Below are 27,596 nucleotides of genomic sequence, written 5' to 3'. Positions count from 1 at the left end.
TATAAATCTTGACAGGGCCAAGACTTTACACACCTACATTAGGGCAATGTTTACCTTTTTTCATGGTAGATTCTTATAAGCTATAACAGACTGGATGGCAAGACTATATGTGCTGAAATTTTCATGTCTCTACACAGATGTTCAAAGGTATTTAGTCTGGGTTTTTTCTGGTCCAGTTGATGTATATGGCTGCTTTGTCCTTCAATTCTTCTCAAGTCTCTTTGCCACTAAAAACATCCCCATAAAATAATGCTGCCACCACCATGTTTCACAGTAGGAATGTAATTAGCCAGGTGATGAACAGTGTTTGTTTTTCACCAAACACAGATCTTGCTGTTCTGCCCAAGCAGTTAAATGGTCATCTCATTAGACCAAAGATTCTTTTTTTCTCATGTTGCCAGATTCCTTTACATGCCATTTAGCAAACTCGAAGCAGTCTGTCATATACATTTTAATTAACCATAGCTCTTCCCACTCAGCCACAAAAAAGCAATTCTTTGGTAAAACGTTAATAATATTCACTATATTTGTACATATTAAATTGTATCTCATAAATTAACAAAACAAGGGCACAAACAGTAAAACGCATGCTAGCACATCAGAGCTGACAGCTTAAACTCATCAGTTTGAAACGTAGCACTGCCATTCAGCAGGCTGGGCACCTACATAAACAACGATTGACTGTTGTTCAAGGGGGGTGCCCGAAGGTTTCCCATAACTGATGCAATTATGACCTCTGCTGGCTGATTGATGGCGCCTGCACAGGGACGGGAGATAATGAGGATCAGGGTATGGCTCTCCGTACACATAGCTGATCCACATATGAACTCACCTCATGCAGGTAAAAAGATGCAGTCGCCTACGGCACATGTGTCGCAGGGAGCGTGTGTTAGTTACGGCTCCTCTCAGTCAGGGTGGAGATCGACACCAGTAAAGATCGGGTACTTGGATACAACTAGATTGGGAGGAATTTAGGGGAAAAATGCACAAATAAAATTAGTTAAAAGATAAATTAATTAATTAACAAAATAAAAAAATCTAATAGTTAAATATCAATAATCGTATTGTAATTTTTTATATTTACTTATAATATTTTATATTGACTATATGTTTTCAAATTTTGTATATAAATTAAACTATATTATTTTAAATAACAAACATAGAGGGGAAACGTAGTGTCATCTCACTCATTAACATCTGCTGCCATTATTTATTTCTGACTTTCAATTCACCATTTTCAAATAGAAGTCCCAAAATGTAAATTTAATTGCAATTATGCCTATGAATGCAAAAAAAAAAACTCCGTTATAATATGTATTTATCTAATAACATTAATGTTAAACAATTTTTTTTATCAAAATCGGCACCTAACTTCTATTGCTTGTTTTAAACTCTGCATGATGTTTCAGTTTGTGCTTTAGAGTTAATAATATTTCTTATTAATACAAATAATAATAATAATAATGCGGACAGTGGGAGCCTAGTGGGTAGAGCTTTGGGCTATCACTTGAAAGGTTGAGAGTTCAAATCTCAGCTCTGCCATGCAGCCACTGTTGGGCCCTTGAGCAAGGACCTTAACCCTCCCTGCTCCAGGGGCACTGTACAATGGCTGACCCTGCGCTGTGACCCTAGCTTCCAAACAAGCTGGGATATCCGAAGAAAAAATTACGTTGTACTGTATGTCTGTATATTTATATATGACAAATAAAGGCATTCTATTCTATTCTATTCAAAACATTTAATTCGATTTTTTTAAGTAATAATGAAATAATTGTATCTGAATAACTGTAGTTAGTGGAATAACTGTGGTTAGTGCTCTGTGCATCACCTTGAACAAGCCCCTATTCATGAAAAATTTAATCTCAGTCGACTTTAATTTACCTATCATCCTAATGCATCTTTCCTGGTTAGTAAAACCAGCAGCAGCTGTATATATCTAAAGGTTCTCTTTGAAGCTCTGTAATGCCACAAGGTGCAGTGGGTGCCGAATGTCTGAGAACATTAGTGACCATGCTTTTATTTTGCATATTTTTGAATTTATTACAATATTTTATATTCAAATCATATAATCAGTATAACTAAATAAAAATGTGATACTTGAATAGCACACACATTGTAAAATGTCTCAAAAAGTATTTGGGACAACTGAGAAGGAGTTTTGTGGAAGTGATCACGTCAATTCCATTGTACAGAAGTTCAGATTTTCTCAGATTTGCTCAGATGCCTTTAAGAAGTAGGATTTGAACTTTTCATCAGAAGCTTGCTTAAGTTAATAGATTTACCACAATTGTTCACCTGTTATCAATACTGTCATTCCCACTACTAAGAGATTTGAAAATAATGCCTTTACAAAGAAGCCACTTCTTTAACTTTTTCAACTTTTTAGTCAAATTATTATAATCATTATGGCGATTATGAGTTCTAATGTTTAAAAAATTATTATGACTAGTGGTCTCAGACTTTTGGCCCCCACTATAAGTGTGGCTCAGCTCCAAGCTTTGTAGGGTGATGATCCTCTGTTCTGCTGTTTTAAAATAAAGCTTAACAGTATATGATTTAGATGTAGTTTGATTACTAATAATATATTTTCACAACAGTCCTACTTGCTTATCTTGATTACAACCCCAAATCAGAAAAAGTTGGGACAGCATGGAAAATGCAAATAATAAAAAAACACAGAGTTTCTTACATTTACAGAAAGAAAGAACACTTATGTCAGGATGCTGTTCATAGACTTTAGCTCAGCATTCAACACCATCATTCCTCAGCATCTAATTGGAAAGCTGAGCACGCTGGGCCTGAACACCTCTCTCTGCAACTGGATCCTGGATTTCTTGACTGAGAGACCTCAGTCCGTCCGGATCGGTAAGAACACCTCCAGCACCACCACACTGAGCACCGGCGCTCCCCAAGGCTGTGTGCTCAGTCCACTGCTGTTTACTCTGCTTACGCACGACTGTACAGCAATGCACAGCTCGAATTCCATCGTTAAGTTTGCAGACGACACAACTGTGGTGGGACTCATCAGCAACAACGATGAGTCAGCGTACAGAGAGGAGGTACAACATCTAACGAACTGGTGCCAAGTCAACAACCTGTCTCTGAATGTGGATAAAACCAAAGAGATGGTCATTGACTTTAGAAAGACACTAAGGGACCACTCCCCACTGCACATCGACGGCTCATTTGTTGAGATCGTCAAGAGCACCAAATTTCTCGGTGTTCATCTGGAGGAGAATCTCACCTGGACCCTTAACACCAGTTCCATCACCAAGAAAGCCCAGCAGCGTCTCTACTTTTTGAGAAGACTGAGGAAAGCTCATCTGCCACCCCCCATTCTCACCACGTTCTACAGAGGAACAATCGAGAGCATCCTGAGCGGCTGCATCACTGTCTGGTTCGGAAATTGTACTGCGTCGGACCGCAAGACTCTCCAGCGAGTAGTGAGGACAGCTGAAAAGATCATCGGGGTCGCTCTTCCATCTCTCACGGAAATTTTTAACACCCGCTGCATCCGCAAAGCTCTAAGCATTGTGGACGATCCAACCCATCCATCACATGGACTTTTTACTTTGCTCCCGTCTGGGAGACGATACCGCAGCATCCGGACTAACACAACCAGACTGTGTAACAGTTTTATCCCTCAAGCAATCAGACTCCTAAACTCAGTACTGTAACAATTTCCTCCGGAAATTTTCTGCTGCCACACACTAAACTGTATTGACTATGTTACTTGCATTTTTGACTATGTTACTTGCATTTTTGCACACCTCCTGGAAATGCACAATCATTTCTGCACCTTACTTGTATTTTGCACCTTATTTACTTTTTAGGCATCTTATCTGCATTGCCAATTTTACGCTGCTAATGTACAACATGTCACTACCTCATGAACCATTGTACCATCTATTCACCATCATGTACTAACACTTGTCTTTAGTCCTGTCTTCTAATTACTTGTTTAGATTAGGGATAATTAGGAATATCTTTTGTAGTTATTTATTATAGGATTTTTTTGTATTATTGTTGTATTTGCACTGTTTTGTATTGTCTTGCACTTTTTGTACCGTGTTACACCGTGATCCTAGAGGAACGCTGTTTCGTTTCAATATGTACTTGTATGTAGCTGAAATGACAATAAAACCTCTCTGACTCTGATTTACTTTGACTTTTATTTGATTGCAGACAGGATGAACCTGAGATATTTCATGTTTTATCTGGTCAAATTCCAAATTTTTTCCAAAAAAGACCTGGAATGCTGATTCATCTGAACACAATACACGTTTAGTGGAAACAGTGGGTGTGATGGTCCAAGTAGACGCCGCTTCTGGACATGGTTAACATAAGGCTTCTTTTTTGCACAGTAAATTTTAAGTGGCATTTGTGCATGTAACTCCGTATTGTAGTGCTTGACAATGTAGTTATATCAGCTTATTGAGTGGCAGTTCTTGAAGCAGTGCCGTCTGGGGGACTAGCCCTAAATTGCTATACATTCCAAGTTGAGCAGACAAAACATGAAATATCTTGGGTTTAAACTGCTTGCATTTTTATTGTATTAGCATTTTCCATACTGTCCCAACTTTTTCTGATTTGGGGTTGTAGTTAATAAACTTAATAATAATTATATTTTCATTTTCAATCATGTTAAACTGTGTAAAAAGTCATCTTCCCAAAGGCGCACGCAACATGGAAACATTATGGGTATTGTTTACTTTATTTCATTTAACTCATTCTATGAGTTCCAAGATTTATTTATTGTCTGTCTCAGATCCCAAAGGCTCTCACCTCTCTCCTCACACAGACCCTGCTTCTCTCTATCTTTCTCATTCCTTTATCACTTCTGTTTTCCTTGGCAGATGACAGGAGGCTTTGACATTTGCTGATGATCTAATACTGCAGCTTGGGGCCAAGTCCAACAGAATAAAAAAAGAAAAATACTTACACTGACTGTATTTTCTCTTCATTTGCCTTGTGCTGAACCAGGTCATCCACTCTTGTAAACCTCACGTTAATCGCTTTTATATTATTGATGATGTTTGTCAGCTGGTTTGGATCTAAAGCCCAATGTCTTATTGTCTGCCTGGAGCTTATAAGTAAGGACTTTTCAAACTGAGAAGATACATATTTAGCTTTATATGTAGGAGTATATATGTGGTTTTAGTTTCCAGACACAAAACGAGTTCCAAACAGATGTAGCTATTTAATTTATGAGGAGGAAATAATAGATGATACATTATAGCAGTACACCAATCTCTCATCATGTGGGTGTGAGGCTGTCTGGGTGTATCTGCAGTATGGATTCATAAGGTAAATGTGTGTTGATTTGACTCCATGCTGCTCTCTTGCTCTACTTCGCTTACAAAGAGTGGTAGTGTGTGACCAAGGATCTTGAACTCTCACTGGACCTTTATCACTCCCCTAAAGCACACACAAACTGACAAGTAAAATGCATGGGCGGCCCTCAGCACCATCCAAATGGGAGCAATTGGACTAGTGGCAGTCCGATCGGAAGAGGTCCGCAGGGACTGGGCATGTTTGCTTTTCTGGGATTAGGTAAAATCATGCATGTAATAAGGAGAAAATGGCTTTTAAGTCTGCCTGTAGGAAACAATGTCCCAGGAACCACTGCATCATGCCTTATTAAAGACAGACCAGAGAGTGGGCAGAAATAAAGGATTACGGGAATATGCACTGAACAGCCGGATATCCAAAATGATTATTATTTTTTTGTGTGTAAATGAACTAATACAGTAATATTGTTTTAATGGATTCATATCATTCATTATTTAAACGGTCCCACTATAAAAGTTCCTTTAGTTGCATGTTTTATTACCAAAAAAAGATTTTAATTTCTTATACGTTATGTGTATATAATAATAATAATAATACATTTGTATGCATAAATTCATATGTAAACAAAATACAGTGGTACCATGTAACTCAACGTTTCCCTTAAACTCAACATGTGTGCGACTGCTGCTTTGCTCAGTGCTCGGCTTGAGCGGTGCGGTAAAACATCATGCAAGCATGAGACAAATCTGCATTTGTGTGGAATAATTGTCAAATTTACTCTGAAAGCTCCACATGTATCTGTGTTTATCTGGATTTTTCTCCTGTTTCACTTTTAAACTTGTGTTTTAGCTCAAGGTTCTGAGAAATTGTGAGAGTCTAAAACGCTTATCATTAAAAAAAAAGTAACAATGTATTAAAAGAACGACATAGAAACACTAAACCTCTCTTAATTATTACTGCTTATTTGTTCTCTCCACTAATTAAGAAGCATAAGAAAACAATAAAGAAGTAAAGGTAAAGAGCAGGTTTTATTGTATTTTTTATTGATTTTTAACTGATTTAATTGTATTTCAGTGTTTTTATATTATACTTGTCTTATTTTATACATGCAGTTCCATGGGACCATGGGACACATTAACAGGCTTCCCATACATCCTTATGGGAAAAAATACCTTAAATATACCTTATATATACAGTGTATCACAAAAGTGAGTACACCCCTCACATTTCTGCAGATATTTAAGTATATCTTTTCATGGGACAACACTGACAAAATGACACTTTGACACAATGAAAAGTAGTCTGTGTGCAGCTTATATAACAGTGTAAATTTATTCTTCCCTCAAAATAACTCAATATACAGCCATTAATGTCTAAACCACCGGCAACAAAAGTGAGTACACCCCTTAGTGAAAGTTCCTGAAGTGTCAATATTTTGTGTGGCCACCATTATTTCCCAGAACTGCCTTAACACTCCTGGGCATGGAGTTTACCAGAGCTTCACAGGTTGCCACTGGAATGCTTTTCCACTCCTCCATGACGACATCACGGAGCTGGCGGATATTCGAGACTTTGCGCTCCTCCACCTTCCGCTTGAGGATGCCCTAAAGATGTTCTATTGGGTTTAGGTCTGGAGACATGCTTGGCCAGTCCATCACCTTTACCCTCAGCCTCTTCAATAAAGCAGTGGTCGTCTTAGAGGTGTGTTTGGGGTCATTATCATGCTGGAACACTGCCCTGCGACCCAGTTTCCGGAGGGAGGGGATCATGCTCTGCTTCAGTATTTCACAGTACATATTGGAGTTCATGTGTCCCTCAATGAAATGTAACTCCCCAACACCTGCTGCACTCATGCAGCCCCAGACCATGGCATTCCCACCACCATGCTTGACTGTAGGCATGACACACTTATCTTTGTACTCCTCACCTGATTGCCGCCACACATGCTTGAGACCATCTGAACCAAACAAATTAATCTTGGTCTCATCAGACCATAGGACATGGTTCCAGTAATCCATGTCCTTTGTTGACATGTCTTCAGCAAACTGTTTGCGGGCTTTCTTGTGTAGAGACTTCAGAAGAGGCTTCCTTCTGGGGTGACAGCCATGCAGACCAATTTGATGTAGTGTGCGGCGTATGGTCTGAGCACTGACAGGCTGACCCCACACCTTTTCAATCTCTGCAGCAATGCTGACAGCACTCCTGCGCCTATCTTTCAAAGACAGCAGTTGGATGTGACGCTGAGCACGTGCACTCAGCTTCTTTGGACGACCAACGCGAGGTCTGTTCTGAGTGGACCCTGCTCTTTTAAAACGCTGGATGATCTTGGCCACTGTGCTGCAGCTCAGTTTCAGGGTGTTGGCCATCTTCTTGTAGCCTTGGCCATCTTCATGTAGCGCAACAATTCGTCTTTTAAGATCCTCAGAGAGTTCTTTGCCATGAGGTGCCATGTTGGAACTTTCAGTGACCAGTATGAGAGAGTGTGAGAGCTGTACTACTAAATTGAACACACCTGCTCCCTATGCACACCTGAGACCTAGTAACACTAACAAATCACATGACATTTTGGAGGGAAAATGACAAACAGTGCTCAATTTGGACATTTAGGGGTGTAGTCTCTTAGGGGTGTACTCACTTTTGTTGCCGGTGGTTTAGACATTAATGGCTGTATATTGAGTTATTTTGAGGGAAGAATAAATTTACACTGTTATATAAGCTGCACACAGACTACTTTTCATTGTGTCAAAGTGTCATTTTGTCAGTGTTGTCCCATGAAAAGATATACTTAAATATCTGCAGAAATGTGAGGGGTGTACTCACTTTTGTGATACACTGTATATTGAAGTTGATATTTATTTATTTATTAGGATTTTAACGTCATGTTTTTACACACTTTGGTTACATTCATGACCTCACTTGCATGTCTTTGGACTGTGGAAGGAAACCGGAGCTTCTGGAGGAAACCCACAAAGACACGGGGAGAACATGCAGACTCCACACAGAAAGGACCCGGACCTAAAGTTGATATAACAGAGTGGTAGTTTTATGGACTTTGTTGCAGGCATCAAATCCTAAATTTATATTTATATTTGTGTAAATTTATAAAATACAATAGGTCACTTAAAACAATCAAAGTCTTTGTACTTTTATCAGTGAAATGTTGTAGAGAATTATGAATCCACAAACTCTTGTTTTTATTTATAAAATGTCCCAACTCTTACATACTGTATACCATAATAATAATAATAATATAATATACTGTAATAATAATTGTAATAAAATACTACTACTACTACTACTACTACTACTACTACTACTACTACTAATAATAATAATAATAATATAATATACTGTAATAATAATTGTAATAAAAAAATACTACTACTACTACTACTACTACTACTACTACTACTAATAATAATAATAATAATAATAATAATAATAATAATAATATTATAGTGATGATGATAAGTTGTTGGATTTAATTCTTTATTGTAAAATGACATTGTGGAATTTTCTGCACCACTACATATTTAAATTGCTGTCAGTATATCTTTAGCTCAACAGGTCTTGTATTTATTTCAGAAAACCAAAAATAGACTTGAGAGTTTACATTTGTGAATGTGTTTGTCTTCCAACAATTCAGTCACAAGAAAGTGTGTGTAACAGCTGTATGCTGTGCTACATTTAAGTTGTTTAAAATAGACTTCATGTAAAAGTTGATAGTTCAACACATTTCTTTGTTTAAATTTAGCAGTAAAAAAAGTAGTGAATTACTATGATATTGCAGTACTATGTTTTGGCAAGACTGCTAAGACAGTGTGAGTGTAAATTGCATCAGTATGGGGTCTGTGCTCCCAACACCCTGCATATCATTTTTGTAGATTTTATAGATAAAACTGCAGTGAAATAGTGAATCAAATGTCATATTAAATCATTACACACAAGTGTGGAGTTACAGCGCGACTTTTCCACTCACTGTGGATCCATAAAATGTATGAGTATTTGTGAGAGTAAGTCCTGAGATAAGGTCTCCGTCTCCCGCTGTTCATTAGAGTTTAATAGAGAGCAGAGGTCAGCTCAGAGGTTTATACACATCATCATGTCTCACCCTGTTGTGCTGGCACAATGACTCCTTTATTCCCTTTATAAACCTACTCTAGTCACACTTTTATGCATTGGTAATAGGGTCCGTGTACCTTTGGTCATTCGTTTTTCACTTCAAATTCCAAAGTTGAAAAACAAGAAAACGGGCCGACACATTGGCAGCATGCCGTATGCATCTTATCACCTACACTTTGACGTATGCAGTGCAGCTCAGCGTTGTGTACGGAGAGACACACCCTGAGAGCACTCTTTTCTCATCTCTGTGCCAGCAGAGGTTGTAATTGCACCAGTCATGAGAGAGAGACCCCATCCGACTTAGTCCCTCCCATATCGAAACAACAGGCCAATCGTTGTTCATGTGGCTGCTCAGCCTAGCCGCCAGGCAGAGCTGAAATTCGATACGATGTATTCAAGATCCCAGCTCTGGTGTGTTTTTACCGCTGCGCCACCTGAGCGGCCAGAAACAGCTTTAACTACAAATTAACCAAATACGTTTTTAAAATATATTTGATTGTTGTTTGTTCCTTGTTTACTGCAGAGTTAGTTCGTGCAATTTTATTAATTTTTGGATGTTTATTGGCCGAGAACAAGAAATACTATAATACAAAAAAAATAAATAAATGACGTATCAGACGTCAGGTAATCATCCAGTATAAAACTAACATGACCATGGCGGTGTACAACGTCCAGTATGGAAATCGCTTCCCCACAATGTTTGGTTTTTTGCACATAGAGCAAACATATGCACGTCAAATATATAAACACAAAAGTCAGAACAACAGGGGACGCGTCGTTGCGTTATTATTACTTTTTCAACACTTGTGCTTGATTTAGGGCAAGCAGTAGCCTAGTGGTTAGGGTACTGGACTAGTAATCCGAAGGTTGCTGGTTCAAGCCCCACCACTGCCAGGTTGCTGCTGTTGGGCCCCTGAGCAAGGTCCTTAACCCTCAATTGCTCAGATTGTATACTGTAATAGTACTGTAAGTCGTTTTGGATAAAGCTAAATGCTGAAAATGTAAATGTAAATTTACACTGTCTATATATGAAGCAAATATACGCTTGTTAGCACGTGCACACGCTTGTGCTTTTATTTCCACTAGAACTGATAGAAAATGTTGATTTCGGAAAATTAAAATACGACCCATTTTTCAATTATTGCTTGTTTGTTATTTGATTTTTGATCTTGAAACGAAAAACGAATAACGCCCTGTTTTTTAATATTGTTTTTGAAAAGGAAAAATGAAAAACGACCCGTTTTCTTGTTTTTCAACTTTGGGATTTGAAGTGAAAAACGAATGACCAAAGGTACACGGACCTAATAGTGACATTCCATTCATGAACAGATAATGTTGCTTTGTGTTGTATTTTAAATTAGAAGCAAAACATAGCTGAACACTAAACTACCTTATGTGTGTGTGTTTTTTTGTTGTTGTTTTTTTTACATTTTGATGTGTATAATGTGGCATTCTCTGCATGTAATACACAGAACTATTCATCTCAGTGATGCTGATCACACAAATAAAGTCAAATACATTACACCAAATATGAACTGGTATTTTTGGTATATATCCGGTAGCCTATAAAATAGCACAGATTCATTTTCCAGGTGTTAAAACAGTGGAACATTTACAGTAGAAGAAAGCCCCTTTTAACTCTTGCTCACTGAAGGAAATTATTTTTTACATTTTTTAAGTGATTTATTAGGGTCAGAGGTACACTGTCAAATTTCAACTAAAGACTCAGCATGCATCGTCACTGAAATAGTCTTTACAACAGCACAGCTAACCAGACTACTCACCTTTCTGTCTGTTTTGGTCTGTATATGAATGTAACAATTTAAAACTTGTTTTCTGTTAGTTTTAGTGCTATCTGCAGGATTCTATATGTGCTCACATATACTTCATATAGGATACCACAGGGGTAAAAAAAAACAAACAGCATATAATACAATCAAATAAATCGTATCTGAACAAACTGAACTTCGCTAAGGGTGCAGATTCAAGCAGTCAAAGCGTAATAAATGGCTTGGAAAGCACTTATATCCATTTTTACTTTGATGTAAAAAATGTATGTTTGAACATATAGCCCATTTTTACCGTGTATTACCTGATGTATCTGTTTTTGCTCTTTCCTCCTCTCAGGGAGTATCACCAGACAGTGTTTTTGGAACAGAGTTTCATATGATGTTGTGTATCAAGATCTCAAAAAAAGCCAAAAGCTCTGTTTCTGTTTCTTATTCCCTTCCTGTCCTTTTCTGCACAGCGGGATGGGGTCAGTGAGGTTTTGATCACATTTTGACATTTTTACATGAATTACATTTCTTTAAACAGATTTAGTTTTGGTACATCACAGCTGTAGAGTTCTAAGGACCTGGGTTCAATTCTTGGCTGGAGTTACTGTCTGTTTTTCTCGCACAGCAGCCATAAAGTTAACCTGCTTAGACTTGTGTTTCTGGTTATAAACTTTAACTTTCCACATGCCAAAAAGTCAACTACAAGTTCAAGTACAGTAGACCCTTGACTTGCCAGATCTCCCAAACCACCCCCTTACCTAACCTTTCTAATGTCTTAAATGGTTTTTTTTGTTATAAATACAAGTATATTTTCCCTTAAATCTTAAAGTATAGAATAGACATTACTGTAATAAACAATAATAAACAACAACACACAGTAGTAGTACTGTACAGTACATAAAAAATACACATCACATTTCAGTACAGTACGTGTGCTGTACCATACACCATAATAAATTTCCTTTTTTTTATATATATATAAAAAGTATCTACCAGAAACAACAATAACTCTCATATTTCTCTATTATCTCCTTCTTTATTTCAATAGTGTTGTATTTTGTAGGTGTAATTTCACGAAAGAATACTTTACTGTTCCTTCTTCTCTCTCGTTCACTGTCCCCTCTGTCTGATACACAGTGACATCTACTGGCAGGAGTAATTATACAACAACAAATAGTGATTTCCCCTGCACATTCTTTGGGGACATTTTAATATTGAATTTTACAAAATATAAAAAAAACACTGGAAAAACACCGTCCGCTGTCTGAATGTTCGCTCACTGTATATATATATAGAGAGAGACAGTTGGAGTCAACTTGTTCGTGACGTCACATGTTTTGCGAATTTCGGTTCGTAATCCAAAATTTGTTTGTACGTTAGGTTGAAAAAGATCGTTCGTAACCCAAAATGTTCGTATGGTAAATCGTTCGTAACTCAAGGGTCTACTGTAGTTTGTTCTTCCGAAACTCATCTGTTGTTTTTTTCTCTTCAGAGCTTCTTTCATAAACAGCTGTAAGTGCATCATGATATCAAGCTTGCTTGACTATAGACAGTGTCACCCACATAATGGCAGGCCTGATTTAGGTGGTTCATAAATTGCATCTGACCATCCAAACAAGTTTCTTCCTAGCATAAGATGACAGTTTGGTTTTTTTTTAGGGCTGTCGTTAATCGGGTTAATTAACGCGATTAACGCGTTAAAATTGTAATAGCAATAAAAAAAATTAATCGAAATTTTTAATCTAACTATTTTTATTTGGCTGTTTGTGCCGCATACATATGTGTCTCCGTGGTAATTAACTGTATTTCAGATGAATTAGGATGTAAAGCACATGAACTGTACACGGAACTTTACAAACACTGCTGATCACAATGGACTGTATAAAGCAGGCAGGTTCGCGATCGGGTTTTATACGGCCCGCATCTTCTGTCCTAAATTGTTCAAACAGAAAAAGTAATCAATTATAGTCGCTGTCCGATGAAAAACTACTTGTAGCGGTTTTCACTGTTTTTACGTGTGTTGATGAAAAGATGAATGAAATCACGCAATCTTTGTAACGAGTATCTCCATTGGCTGCTAGACCTGTCCATCAAAACCGCATATCTCCGCCTCCTCTCCCTCCGGTAAGAAGTGAAACTCTGCGTGATGTTTCATCTCTACAATTTATTCAGGTTATTTAATGGCATGGTTATAAAAATGATTAATATTTGTGATGTTTGTAGTGTTTTAAAAACACATTTGTATCTGATATTTAAATGGACTAAGCATTTACATGGACTGTATTAATTAACACTTTTTTTATAGCTACAGTCAATAACTTATAGATAATGTCTGCTAACTTGATTGTTTTAGGTATTTATAGGTGTTTAAATGGTAATTTAGAACAGTATTTCCCAGTCTTGTTTCTGCACATTACAGTATTAAAAGGTTTTCTTAATAGATCTATGAAATAATCCTATCTGTGTTTTGATGCTTTATTGATGCCTAATATTACATCAAAATATTTTGAAAAGCATGATTTCTGAGTTAGCCAGAAAACTTAAGCACAGAGTCAAGGATTGTTCAATATGAATTTCTTTTTTCTCTTTTGTCTTATGGTTCTGTATGCCAGGAAATACTCCAAAGTAGCCATGCATATTTAATTGTTTAAAATAATGTCATCAGGGACTGCTGGCCCTCAGGCACTTTCACATTATGAAATCTGGCCCTCCTCGAAAAAAGTTTGGACACCACTGGTATAAACGCTTTAACACAGTTAACGATGTGGGTCTACATGATGTTATACGAGATGCACAGGTGTGTAAAGTGTCAGGGTTATGAACAGGAAAAGATTCTCACTTTTGTAAGATAATGTGCTTTCTAAAATGAATTTAGACTGAATAATTTTATCATATTTTATGAATGTTTTTATTGGTAAACATGTTCTTGCAATAAAAATGTGCATAACTGTTCAAATTTTGCTTAATTATTAGTTTGCGATTAATTGAGATTAATCTCGATTAATTTTGTTCTTTACAAGAAACCACTATCAAGTTTTTTTTCTTGACAAGAAACCACTATTTCATGTTCCTTTTATTGTGCAGTCAATATGGTCTTATTTAAGTGCACATAGAGGTCACCAGCTGTAGCCAATCACAATCATTGAATTAGGAGGATATACGACAGTTAAATGACAACATAGAATTCTTTTTTTTCTATTAATTTATGCATTTTCTCCAGATTTAGTGTAGTCAATTTGTCTTCCGCTGCTGGGGATCCCTGATTGCATTTGAGTAGGCTATGTTGCTGCTCACGTCTCCTCCGACCCACGCGCAGCCCTTAGCGGAACCCTTCTTTTCGCCCATCCATTCTGCACAGGTGCCCCTATCTGCTAATCAGGGTCCTTGCACATCGTTTGAAGACCCCACCCAGATAGTCCAGTCATCCCGCCCTAGCAGTCACGGTGGCCAATTAGTGTCTGCTGCAGGCACTGTCAATTATGCCCGCTAGCTGAAATCAGTAAATGTTTGAAGACTATAACTGTAAACCAGAAATGTCCAAACTTTTTTTCAAACAGCTTTTTTTGGCTAATGTTTAATCATTTAAAAATAACCAAAAGCTGGTTGCTCCTTGTGAAATTAATATTCAGTAATTATTATTGTAAAAATGGAAAAACCCAAATAAACTGAATGTATAGTACTTTATTGTGGCAGCTGGGTGTGGTTTTGGTAAAAGCTTTAATAGAGAGGAAAGTTAGGGGATGAATGAAAGGTTTAATTAGTGAGCGGATTCACCCAGTGGTCTTTTAAAGATGTTAAAATGTTTTCCATGTGTGCTGTTCCTCTTCTGTCTCTCGACAAGCAGTGACCAGTCAAAATACTGACAGTCTAAAAAGCCACTAAGATGGTGTGTGAGGGTTTTTGTTTATGTCGTTAGTTTTAAGTGAAGATTTACAGTGGTACCTTGTAACTCAACGTCCCCTAAACTCAAAATCTTTGAAACTGCTATAACCGTCAGATTCACTCTGACAGCTCCACATGTATCTGTGTTTATCTGGATTTTTCTCACTGTTTCACTTTTAAACTTGTGTTATAGCTCGGGGTTTTGAGAAATTGTAAGAATCAGCTTTTAATTTTAGTGTTTATATATTATATTTGTGTTATTTTCAGTGTATAAGTGTCAAAAACAACCCCATTCTTTTACATTATACTAAAATATATGCAAGTCCACGGGACCATGGGACACATTAACAGGTTTCCCATACATCCTTATGGGAAAAAATACCTTGAAACTCAACGCCACTCCCAGAACCAATTGACGTTGAGTTTCAAGGTACCACTGTATTTGTAATAAACCAACCTGGTTAAAGGCAAATCAGAGCTTCTCTTGCTGCTAAAAAGAAGTGTTCACATTCATATTAATTAATGTTGTTTAATTAAGTGCAGGCGGCATGGTGGCTCAGTGGGTCGCCTCACAGCAAGATAGTCCTGGGTTCAGTCCCCAGGCAAGGCGGTCCGGGTCCTTTCTGTGCGGAGTTTGCATGTTCTCCCCGTGTCCGCGTGGGTTTCCTCCGGGAACCGGTTTCCTCCCACAGTCCAAAAACATGCAGTCAAGTTAATTGGAGACACTGAATTGCCCTGTAGGTGAATGGGTGTGTGTGTGTGTGTGTGTGTCTGCCCTGCGATGGACTGGCGCCCCGTCCAGGGTGTTACTGTGTGCCTTGCGCCCATTAAAAAGCTAGGATTTAGGATTTAAGATAAGTAAAACCCTCTGTTATAGATACAAAGTTACCGGTTCTGTGTTCTCTAGCTTTGTGCTTTTTTTTTCTCCACAGCTCTTTTCATTAAAAAGTGCCACACTATGACTATTCCTAACTTCCTAAAATAATTTAAGCAATGTAAATACTAAGGCTCAAAACTGCATCTTTAACATTTTAAACTGTAAAAATTACATGTAACATTCTGCATAAAATGTTTAACCTGTACACCTATACATGTTCTGTATGAGAGAATCCACAAGCCAAGGCAAATCTGTTAGTGGGCCACATTTTGCACTGATGTCAGGATTTGGACATGAACAGCATGACTCTTTAAACCACCAGTAGTGCTGTCAGCTCTGCTTCTACAACTGCACATGTGCTAATTACATTAAAATGATAATAGTGTTATGACAAGAAAGTACTGAGTAGTAGGAAAGTTGTTGCATCTGGATGAAGATGACATAGACACTCTGAGCAACTCTACAGCAAAGACATGTCCTAGCACACTCCAAAAGTTCTCTGAGGTAATAGGGCTTTAATAATGTTATTTATTTATTTATTTATTGATATACAGTGGTACCTTGAAAGTTTAAAAGACAGTGTTTCAAGGTATTTTTTCCCCATTTTTTCCCCCACTTATACACTGAAAATAACACAAATATAATATAAAAACACTGAAATACAATTGAAAAACAGTTCAATAAAAAATACAATAAAACCTCTTTATTTCTTTATTGTTTCTTTATGCTTCTTAATCCTGGAGATGCTTGATCTTAGAATATTGTATTCCTTAGCAATTTCAGTAGGGGCACATTCACATAAGAAGTGGCCACACCACTTTTACGCTGGCTGTGCCATTATTTCCTATGGAGTGTGCCGTTGCACAAAGCTTAACATGACATTGTACTAAAACAACGAGCGAGGAATTTCATTAGTGGAGAGAACTTATGAGCAGTAATAATTGGGAGGTTTAGTGTTCCTGTGTCATTCTTTTAATACATTAAGTCACATTAAGCTTTGTTTAACGATAAGCGTTGTAGACACAGAAAAGCTGATTCTCACAATTTCTCAGCACCCCAAGCTATAACACAAGTTTAAAAGTAAAACAGAAGGAAAATCCAGCTAATCACACATACATGTGAATGTTTTCAGATAATTTGACTGTTATTATACACAAATGCAGATTCGTCTAATATTCGCACTTTGATGACGTTTGATGACGTTTACCGCACCACTTAAGTCGGTCGCACACAGGTCAAGTTAAAGGGTACAAAGTTCTTGATGAAGGGTGTCGAGTTTCAAAGATTTCGAGTTTAGGGTAAACATTGAGTTATAAGGTATATATACATTTTATATCCTAGTTAGGGTCACAGTGGGTCTTGTGTCACCCAGAAACACAAAGCAGGACTACATCACTACATTGTTAGCAGGGTGCCAATTTGTCACACAAGCACAGAAATGCATTTTAAAGGAGTCATTCCACCTACTGCAAATCTTCTAATAAATAGTGACCAAAGACAAGCTATCAAACCCAGGTTCCTAGAATCCATGTAGCTCTGCAGCACCCAATCTACCATCAACACCTCCATGCCACATTAGTGATGGTTTGGTTTGGTTTTATTTAAATACACATTCAGTGACCATCACTGAGACTTTATTTAAGAACACTCAAGGACTTTAAACACACTTTTCCTGAATCTGTACCTTTATAACTTCTTGGCAAGTAAATTGAAAGTTCTGTCAAGTTAAACATTTCTGGGCGCGAGTCCGACAGTGTTAATGTCTCTGTGTGCTCTGACAGCTTCACAAACATCAGCCAGTCTCCTGAATAATAAAATCAGACAGAGCAGTCACCATTAAGGGTTTCAGGTTCACACCAGTTAGCCAAAAATAAAATTGTCAGACAGGCTGCCTCGGCCAACTCCATAACTAAGTCATTGTCAGAAATGAAGAGGGAAAAGAGCTCTTTTATTTTTCTGTCTTCTTCTTTCCCTTGAATCAACTTTTCTTTGGCTCAGTTCATGCAGTCAACACCCTGCTAACCATTTTTCAATGTTTCAGTACAGAAAAAGTTCTCTCATACTTAAATATTTAAAATGTACATTTGTTTTCTCTAAAGCAGTTTTTTGTGGGGTTTTCTTCTTCTTCTTTTTTTTTTTGCATTTCCCACTTTTCCCCCCAATTCTCAGCTGTAACTTCCTCCACCTCTGCAGACCCCCACCCTGACCGAGGAGAGCCGCAGACTTTCACATGCCAGTATTGCACACGAAGAGTCACAGACTTTTGTCTGTCAATCAACCATCCCTTGTGCAGTTTTTAAGATTTGCTCAGATCTGACTTGTTGTACCACTGATTCCTGACTATCACAAATAATCATATCTTAAACTAAGAGAGGTTTAGAGTTGTCAGGATCTCCTAAAATTACAAAACAAAAACAACCATACAACCATATGCAAAACAACCATAAAAAAACTAGAATGGTATATTTTTGTTCAACAGATTGCAGGGTTCTGGGGACCTGGGTGTAAATCTTGCTTCTGGGCAGTGTTCGTGAGGAGTTGCCATATTTTATCTCATGCTCACATGGGTTTATTTTGGATACTCTGATATGCTTCCTCCTTCCAAGGACTATGTGATTTAATTTGGTATTTGATTTTATTTTAATCAGTTTCTATTTTCTGTTTATTTAGTCAAAACTTCCATGACATATACATCCCTTTGCAAAGGTTTGAAGACTTGTAAACCAGAAATGCCCGTTTTTTAGGTCTAAAGATTATTCATTTAAGAATAACCGAAGGCTGGTTGCTTTAAGGCAATTCAATATTCAGTGATTATTATTTTAAAAATGTAAGAAAACCCAAAAGTAAATGTATAGTTAAATGTATAGCACTTAATTGTGGCAGGTTGGGTGTGGTTTAGGTAAAAGCTTTAACAGAGGAAATTTAATGGACATTTAAAAGGTTTAATTAGTGAGCGGATTTACCCAAGGGTCCATTGAAGCTGTTCCATTTTTTTCATGTGTCTTCTTCGTCTTGTGTCTGTCTGCAAGCATTGACCAGTAAAAACATTGACTGTCTGAAAAGCCACTAAGATGTTGTGCTAGAGTTTTTGTTTTTGTCATTAGTATTAAATGTAGTACTGAACTGAACCACCTGCAGCAAGACTTATTTGTTATAAACCAGCCAGATTAAAGGCAAACCAGTTCTCCATGCTGTCCAGACAAAGTGTCATATCTTAAAGAGATTTAAGATGGTCAAGATGTCCCTAATTTATAAAACAAATAACCATGCAAAATAACCATAAAATAATAATATAGAATGGTATATTTTTGTTCAACAGGTTGCAGGGTACTGGGGACCTGGGTGTAAATCTTGCTTCTGGGCAGTGTTCGTGAGGAGTTGCCATATTTTATCTGATGCCCACATGGGTTTATTTTGGATACTCTGATACTCCTCCACCTTCCAAAACACTGTGAGTATGTGATAGATTTTTAGAAATATATGATTTTATTTTAGTCACTTTCTATTTTCTGTTTGTGTTTAAGTCTGGATATTTTATGTATTATTAATTGTAATGTTACAAGTAAACACTTTATGGGAATAGAAAATTTATATTTGCTTTCATTAAAGACATTTCGGATGGCACAGTGGCTTGATGGATGGCACTGTTGCCTCAGAGCAAGATGGTTCTTGGTTTGATTCCCAGGTGAACCAGTCCGAGTCCTTTCTGTGTGGAGTTTGCATGTTCTTCACATGATGTGAGTTCTCCCACAGTCAGATTAATTAAAGATTCCCCCTAGGTTTGTATATGTATGTGTGTTTGCCCTGTGAAGGACTGGCAACCTGTCCGGGGTGTTTCCTGCCTTTTTCACAGTGAATCAGACCCACTGTGGCCCTAAATAGAATAGAGTGGTGGTAAAACAGACAATGAATTAATGTATTTGTTTATTGTATTTTTTATTTTTAAATAATTGTAAATAATGTAATTTCAATTCACAAAATTAATTTTTGTCATTTTAGATTGAGTTTTTATTTTACTACCCTCCCCAATATGATTATACAAACACACTCAATAATGCTGTCATAAAGCCAATATTTAATTTTATAGTTTTTTTATTTTATTTTATACTGCAAATTTTACTGATCTTTTCTGATCCAAAGCACAACATTTACAATGTCCTATTCACTCTTTATATCAGCCTCTTAACCCTCTGGGTCAGCACCTGTCACTTATACCACTCGATCAGCTTTCATGAGAAGAATGCACAGGTTGTCTTCAGCCGACAAGCAAAATGACAAATCAATTGTTCACAGCTGTCGGTAAATCAGTAAAGCCAGACGTGGAACACAAACTGACTATAAAGGATTTTAATAAATAATTCTCACAGACTCCAAAATGTCTAAGAAATGTTGTTTTTATTTTAAAAATGATCGGTAAAAAGACTGTGAATGTCATGCCGTATTAAACTGAGTCCATATCATGTCATTTCATTTCTGAAATAACACGCACAGACCATATTAATTTACCATGTGAGCTCTCACACACAAACGTCTGACTCAGTGCTGGACGGGCCGACCGTTTATTTTATTTTGACTGAAGACAAATTTTGCCAAAATTGATGCAATTCTATTGATTAAATAATGAGCCACTTCCTCCCATCAACCTGTCACCCAAATCTCTCCAGTCCTACGCTCGTGAGTGGGTTGAAGATTTGGTCAGCTCAACCTTTAGACAGCTTTCTAATTCTATACACATCTGCATGGATTTTTTTCTTCTCATCTATTTGAACTCCATCAAAGCCTCTACTGTTTCTTTTTGTGAGGTCAAGACTTTAAAATTGCAGGAACTTGTGGATTAGCAGAGGTAACAACACAAAACTGCTCACCAATATTTGCCTGTAGAAATCATGCAGTGCTTTACATTTACTTTGGATTTGTAATGGTAAGACTGACAATTTGGCCAATTTTGTTTAAGACAGCATAGAAAGAAAATGTAAAGAAAAACAGATTTCTCAGTAACGGACCTCAACACTATAATGGGTAAATAGATGAAGCAATTATTGGTCATTTCTAAAATGTGGAGCTCTATAAATTAAAAGCATATTTTTTTAACATTCTAAGGTGAGGAACACAGGCAAAAGCAAAAGGCCATAAAATTCCTAAAAATCTTTCCTACATTACTGTAGAATGTGTGTCAAACAGATTTCCAGTATAAACGTTTCACCACTTAAATGTTGAAAGAAATGTTACTATACTTACTGCTAATATATTTTCATATTTAATGGCTTACAATTGAGACAAGCAATTGAGTCAAGAGCCTTGCTCAAGGGTCCAACAGCAGGATTATGTAGTGCATTCCAAAAAACACTTTTTCCCCTGATTCTTGTCTTTATTTATTTATTTGTTTATTAGGATTTTAACGTCATGTTTTACACAATTTGGTTACATTAATGACAGGAACGGTAATTACTCATTACACAAGATTAATCACTTCAAAGTTGTATATCAAACACAGTCATGGACAATTTTGTATCTCCAATTCACCACACTTGCATGTCTTTGGACTGTGGGTGGAAATCGGAGCACCCGGAGTAAACTCACACAGACACGGGGAGAACATGCAAACTCCACACCGAAAGGACCTGGACCGCCCCACCTAGAGATCGAACCCAGGACCTTCTTGCTGTGAGGTGACAGTGCTACCCACCGAGCCACCATGCCGCCCCGATTCTTGTCTTTAAGCCTGTGACCTGGGAAATCAATCAAAGTCAGTGATCTTTCAGGATTTCTCATTTCTCTAAATGTGCCTTCAGGAAGCAAGTAACTAGGAGGATTCTAGAGTAATGATACATTCGTGTATAAAATTATTTTGCAGTGTTTACAGTATAATAAGTTGTCTGCCTCCCCCTCACATCTGGACCAAATTGCAAACAATAATGGGACCAATTTCAGGGCTTTTATGTTTTCTTTGTTGTATTGTTTAACATTATATTTTGTGTTAATAGAATAATACTACTTTTGTATTTATATATATATATATATATATATATATATATATATATATATATATATATATATATATATCTCAATGACAGTTAACACAGCTGGTAAAATGTGACATTTACTTTTTTAGCATTTAGCAGACACTTAACAGTACTGTCACTGTATACAGTCTAAGCTATTGAAGGTTAAGGGCCTTGCTTAAGGGCCCAACAGTGGCAACCTGGCAGTGGTGGGGCTTGAACCAGCAACCTTTTGATTACTAGTCTAGTACCTTAACCAGTAGGCTACAACTTGCCATGTCATGCAGTATTAGACCAGTAGACTTTTTACAAATATATTTTGTTCTGATTTTGTTCCTTTATTTTCCAAGTAAATATTTCTAGAAAGGAGTTAGGAATTAAGGAAAGGAATCAAGTAGAAATATGCACTTAATGCTCTGATCAGGAGTCAATTACCTTAACTTAACCACCACTGCTAATCATTTTTCAACACCACTTATAGCAACACCACTTTTATGAATAAGCTTTTTATTGAACACTTTAGCAACACCACTATTCTGACTGAATAAGCTTTTCATTAAACTGAGCTGCCTTAAGAGAACAGAGAAAAAAACAAAGAACACATACAGAATCCAAACAGCTGTTACAGTGCCTCCTTGCTGCAACACTTAGAATGCAGCTAGTTCGTGCATTCAATTATTAATTACATCCTGACACCTTTTATGTTTCTCTACTTACATTATGTCTGTGTTAGACCTATTCAGTAATAAAGCAATTCAAATAAAAAATAACTTGAAGCAAAATGGGATATTTGCATGTCATGTAGTATGTAATCTGCCTATAGATTATTTAAATTGACAAGTTAGTGTTATGGGAAGGTGGTAACCTTACACAAAATGGCCAAAATCCCCAAAGACACACCCAGGTGTGTAGAAAAGTAAACTTTAAAAATGAACCTGAGAAACAATTAAATAATAAAATTGATTAAAATGCTTAATATGGGCAATGCTGAGCAGATTTTAATTTGAGGCATTAATGGCATCATTATCATTTTTAATTATTACAGTCAAAGTAACAGCACATTCATCTTTTGGATGTTGACAGGATGAAAAACTAGTTTGACACACAAATAATAGATTATGCATAATTGTATGTGTTTTTCTCTTTTGTTTTTGTTTTTTTATTAAATTGATATAGTAAAAGGAGAAGAATATATACTGAAAGCATAGTAATGAATAATAGCATTGAGGAAAAACAGGAATAACTGACATCACTTTTTTTTTTAATACAATTAAAGTAAAAGCGCATTCATTTTTTAGATGTTAAAAGAATGAAAAACTAGTCTGACACAATATATTATGCATAATTGTATGTGTTTTTCTCTTTCCTTTTTTATTGAACTGATATAGTAAAAGGAGAAGATTGTCTTCTGAAAGCATAAAAAATGGCATTAAGGAAAAACAAAGAGAATAACAGAAATAAGAAGCACACACAAAAATAGACAAAAATGTGTTGTTTACATATAAGGTATATATAGAGGCAGTGTGTTTAAAAAACAGCCATTTACATGTTTATGCATAAAAAATAGATACTGGTGGCACTTAAGTGGTGCAGCAGTAAATACGCTACCCCACTACAGCTGAGAATCTTAGTGGTGCTTTCAGCCGGTCATCCATCTACATAAACATGATTGACTGTGTATGGAGGGGTGGTCAAACAGCCTAGCCACTGGGAGGTGGACTTGTCAGTTTGCTCTCAGTGCCTGTCCAAACCAGAAGAGGTTTCCAGGCCGGAGGAGGGTTGTGTCAGGTAGTGCATCTGTGCCAAATTAGATATGCGAATCAGAATAATCCACTGTGGCAACCCCTAAAATACGGGTGCAGATAAAAAAATTTTTATTAAATGAAAATAAGTCAAGTCAAGTCAAGTCAACTTTATTTATATAGCACTTTTTACAATAGACATTGTCTCAAAGCAACTTTACAAAATCCAGGACCAACAGATACAAAAACCCCTGTTGAGCAAGCCGAGGGCGACAGTGGCAAGGAAAAACTCCCTGAAAATTACAGGAAGAATCCTTGAGAGGAACCAGACTCAGCAGGGCCCATCCTTCTTGGGTGGTCTAAATAAAGTGACATTGGCCTTGTAAATATAAAAAAAAACACAGACAGCATACAGTAAAAGAAAATGTGAAGTAACACTTTAAATGTAATTGTCTATAGGGTTAAAAAAAGATCAAACGAGCAAAATTTTGGGGAAGATGTAGACTTTGACACTGACATGTTTCCACTGGTATTGCATGCCAAACTAAATAATTAGGGTTATTTTCATATGATTTTACAGCTGGTTATGGCATGAATAAGTGAAGTTGGTGAATGAACTAGATCAAGGCAAGGTGGAGTGTTAGCTGGACAGATAAAGATAAATGGCTCTACAGGCCAGTGACAAACTACACTGATCAAGCATAACATTAAAACCTCCTTGTTTCTACACTTACTGTCCATTTTATCAGCTCCACTTACCATATAGAAGCACTCCAGCAGCGCTGCTGTGTCTGATCCACTCATACCAGCACAACACACACTAACACATGTCAGTGTCACTGCAGTGCTGAGAATGATCCACCACCCAAATATTATTTACTCTGTGGTGGTTCTGTGGGGGTCCTGGCCATTAAAGAACAGAGTTAAAGCAGGCTAAAAAAGTATGTAGAGAAACAGATGGACTACACTCAGTAATTGTAGAACTACAAAGTGATTCTATATGGTAAGTGGAGCTGATAAAATGGACAGTGAGTGTAGAAACAAGGAGGTGGTCATAATGTTATGCCTGATTGGTGTACAAGTCTGTAAAATAAATCTGCTTTCAATAGTAATGCCCTCATGCTTGCTATGAATGCATTTCTTCATATACTCTCCTACTCTGTGATATTTAGCTACTACTTATATTTTATTCTTCTTATTGTAAAGATCACACAGTAAAAATAAGACTTTTGTCAGACAAGAATGTGTCTTAGACTTTAAGGCTCTGTGAGCAAGCAAATAAATCATTGTTTCAAAGACTGAAAGGCAATGACTAAGAAACATAGTAAAAGTTGTTTTCTCAGAAGGGTTGGCACACTGCCTCTGTCTCTTTTAACTTCTTCTAAGCACCTGAACACCAACCAAGAGCAAAGCATCCACATATGGCTTCTGTTAAAGAATCATCACAAGAAAAACTAAAATATTGGGCTTGACAGAGGCTGCTGCTCTTTGAAGTGAGCGTGAATCCAAATGCTGTACCTAATTAAGCACAGACAACCTGGACGTTCGATGATCTGCCTGACTAAGAAGCATATCCCAGAAGGAACAGCCAGATGTACGCTTTGTGCTCAGAGGAATGCCTGGGGGAAAAAACTCTAATTCTGTTCGTAAACTAACCATGTCCCATCATTTAGAGGATTTCTTTTAAAAACATACCTGCCTGTTTCGTTTACTTTTTGAATTAACATAAAAAATACATTATAGAGTGGTACCTTGAAACTGAACGTCAGTTGGTTCTGGGAGTGGCGTTGAGTTTAAAAGGTATTTTTTCCCATAAGGTTGTATGGGAAACCTATTAATGCATTCCATGGTCCCGTGAAACTGCATCTATTTTAGGCTTATGTAAAATAATGGGGTTGTTTTTGACACTTATACACTGAAAATAACACAAATACAATTTAAAAACACTAAAATACAACTGCAAACAGTTAAAAATCAATAAAAAAATTAATAATTTTAACCTGCACTGTACCTTTATATCTTAATTGTTTCCTTATGCTTCTTAATCGTGGAGATGCTTGATCTTGATACCGTATTCCATTCAGTAAAGGTGCATTCACATGAGAAACAGCACAATAGTTTTTGCGCTGCTTTTTAACGATAAGCATTATAGACTCTCTCAAAAAAAGCTGATTCTTACAACTTCTCAGAACCCCGAGCTGTAACACAAGTTTAAAAGTGAAACAGGAGGAAAATCCACATAAACACAGATACATATAAAAACTGAACATGTTGAGTTTAAGGGAAACATTGAGTTTAAGGTACAAATTTCTCGACAAAGGCACTTTCAAAGATTTCGAGTTTAGGAGACGTTATGTTACTAGGTACCACTGTAGCCAAATGTACACATTTTGAAGCATTTCACAACAAGCAGGTGAATTGGTAACAATTGAGGGTTTCATGATTGTGTATAAAAGTAAAGTCCATCAAAGGCTTAGTCTTTATAAGCAAAGATGGGTTGTAGCTTTTCACTTTGTGCCAAACTTTGTGGGAGAATTGACAATAGGTTTAAAACAACATTTTCCAAAGCAATACTGCAAATAATTTGGAATTTCTTTTAACGTCTACCATATGTAATATTATGAAAAGGTTCATGGAATCAAGAGAAATCTCAGTATGTGTAGGGTAAGGCCAAAAACCACTGTTGGCTATGTGTGGCCTTCAAGCCATCAGGCAGCATTTCTTGCAAATTCTATTTTGCAAAGAAAAGCTATACAGTTGTACCTTGTAACTCAACGCCCCTCATCAAGAAATCTGTACCCTTAAACTCAACATTTCCCATAAACTCAACATGTTCAGTTTTTTTTTTTAAATGTATTCATTTAATTTTGAATTAACAATAAACATTCTCTTTGTTCTGCTTGAGCTGTGCAGTAATACGTCATCAAAGTGTGCATATGAGACGAATCTGCAATCTGTGTGGAATAACCGTCAGATCCACTCCAAAAGCATCCACATGTATCTGTGTTTATCTGGATTTTCCTCAATGTTTCGCTTTTAAACTTGTGCTACTGCTCGGGTTCTGAGAAATTGTAAGAATCAGCTTTTTATTTAAGTGTTTTTATATTCATGGCTAAATGGGCAATAATTCTTACAAACTCACTCCAAAACCTCTAAGAAAATGGGAAGTGTTAAGGCTATTATAGGTGCAAGGGGGTAACTTCATATTAATATCCATGGTTTTGGGACCAAATGTCCAACAAGCACATATTTTTGACCATAGAACATAAACAGCATCAACCATTAAAATGTTTTTGAATTTAAGGGACATTTTACAAACAAAAAAGGGCTAGTACACTGTAGTACACTGATATAGTTCTGTAAAATATACTGTATTTGCCCCTAATCAGTGCTTAAGACATTCAGCAACAGAATTTTACAGCATATATAAATCGTCCATTTTATTTACATAATATGAAATATTCATTCACAAATCCTGTAGAATTTGCTTTAAATCACTAACAGGCTAAAAAATTAAGTGGTTTAAAACTTTCTCTCAGCCTTTTATCCACAAGAAATATTATGTACCAATGTTAAAAGCTAAATAAAGCTTTTTCAAACTGTTTTTTTTAATCTGTTAGCTTGCATTGATGTTTGTAATATAAAATTTTTGCAAATCTGTAAAATTGCTTTAAGAAAATGTTCATTGTAAAAAGTGTCTTACAATTACATTTGGCTTGACTTGACATTTCAATAACTTAATATGATTTTTTTTTTTTTTTTTTGCCCTGGTTTAAAATGATGTCTAATTAAACCAGTGTATTTTTGCTGAGATAAATAAAGGATTTGCTCGTGTGCAGGTCCTTAACAAAAACGATTGCTTCAGCTTGCCACAAGATGTCAGTAGAACTCATTTTGGTGA

The sequence above is a fragment of the Trichomycterus rosablanca genome, chromosome 5, assembly GCF_030014385.1.
Source record: "Trichomycterus rosablanca isolate fTriRos1 chromosome 5, fTriRos1.hap1, whole genome shotgun sequence".
In the NCBI taxonomy this organism is placed as follows: Eukaryota; Metazoa; Chordata; class Actinopteri; order Siluriformes; family Trichomycteridae; genus Trichomycterus; species Trichomycterus rosablanca.
The sequence above is the reverse complement of the archived record's forward strand: the minus strand, read 5'-3'. Positions refer to the sequence as shown.